Source organism: Pteropus vampyrus, unplaced genomic scaffold (genome assembly GCF_000151845.1).
Source record: "Pteropus vampyrus isolate Shadow unplaced genomic scaffold, Pvam_2.0 Scaffold33, whole genome shotgun sequence".
In the NCBI taxonomy this organism is placed as follows: domain Eukaryota; kingdom Metazoa; phylum Chordata; class Mammalia; order Chiroptera; family Pteropodidae; genus Pteropus; species Pteropus vampyrus.
In genome coordinates this window covers 6510932-6512790 of record NW_011888814.1, presented here as the reverse complement: position 1 = coordinate 6512790, position 1859 = coordinate 6510932, and positions in this window count along the sequence as shown.

Genomic DNA, 1859 nt, shown 5'->3' with positions numbered 1-1859 from the left:
GTTACCTAACACACGTAAAGAGATAGGGTGGAGTCTAAAGGTAAAGAATAAAGAAGGCTATAATTAAGAAACAAAAATCCAGGAAAATAGCTATCTATTGCCTTTATTCTAAAACCTTTTCATTTTTCAATTAGACTCATATAAAAGCTTTGTTCTTGGCATTTATATGCACTATCCTTTTATTTTATTCAAATTAGAAAAACCAATTAGAAGAATGCACCACCAAATGCTTTAGTTTTATTGTGTGCATATTTGTTAATAGATGAAACTGTATATTTTAGATAATATTTTTGAGGTACCAGTGAGGAAGAGATTGTTTCACTCAAACCTAGAAAAGAGTAGTTGTAGCAAGCCCAAATTTGAAACTACTGGCGATATGTCATTATCTTCCCCAACGTTGATGTTCCCAACCTTTTTCAATTTCATTTTGGTTTATACAACTTTGGGATATAGCTTCTGCAATCTAATTTCCAAATTATCATCTATGTGATTGGCGAACACCAATGATCGAGTTAAATCCAGCATTCCTAGAGGTTCAGAGATTACAAATTCTCTTTTATGAAGAACCTGTAGAGACATTATGGAGGAACTGGGGAACATATTACGAGCATCCCTAACTTGAAAGGACTGAGATTATTGGTTGTACTAGTAAGAAGGAGGTCCATTATTTAGTATTTTTAGCATCTGGGTGTAGTTGTATTTTTATCTTTCCCTATTTGAGGTAACTGCAATATCTGTGGATGGGTTATTTTTATAATAACTTTTGTCATTACACCAGAATTATATGATATAGTCAGGCATCCCTGATCTTTAGATACCCCCAGTCTTCTAGGTTTTGGCCTATGAGTATGAAGTCCAAAGGAGCCACAATTAATAACTCTTAAATAATTAGTATTAGAGACATTTTATATATCTGGATAATTATTTTGAGTATGTAGAATATAAAAGTAATTTACTACTTTTTATTACTACTTATATCTGTGAAAGATAAAATATGTGGATATCCTATAAAGAGTAGTATTCTTCTTAATGATAGAGTTTTATTATGGTATTTTGATATACAATTGATATTTTACATATACCTTATTTGTTTTGCTTATAAAAATAAAAAGCAATAACAGTAGAGTATCACTGTAGTACATTTATCCTATTGATGGCACATGACAAAAAGGAAGTCTTTTAAAATGGAAAAAAACAACACATTATAATCTATAATTCCTTAGGTTTATTTTATTATTGAGATTCAAGAAATAAAAGTTGTACTATCAATTAACGAGCACATATTCTTTTCCTTTTAGAGACCTTTATACGAAACTGATCGTTCTTTATTGGCTTCCAAAAATGTTAATTGGCCAATGATAATTATCCTTGACATAAGATGGCATACTTATTATAATCAAATGTGTGACTCCAAACGATACTCTTATAATGAAGGCAGAGTGCATTAACTCTTTTACAAAACTGTCTTAAGACTGAAATACATTAAAACCAATACAAAATAAAATGAAGGGCTAGATAATCAGAAAAAAGGAAAGAACGACACTAACGTTGCCCAAATAGCAATTGTGATGATTTCACTGAGGCTGTGTATCAAATAATAGTCTTCTTTATATCATTCCACACACAATAATGTATCTTATTAAATAAAATATATCCTTGAAAGTTCCATGTAAAATCCTACAGATGATTTTTTTCTGCTTAACATAAAATATTCTATTACAAAACCATAAATATGCTGTTTTCATGAACTGTATATATGACCTTGAAAATAAGATTGGAATTCAAAGTTATTATATTTCAATTACCTGAAAGAATGCCATGAAAATATATAGTCTCTTGTTACTGCCTGATTGTTAAAT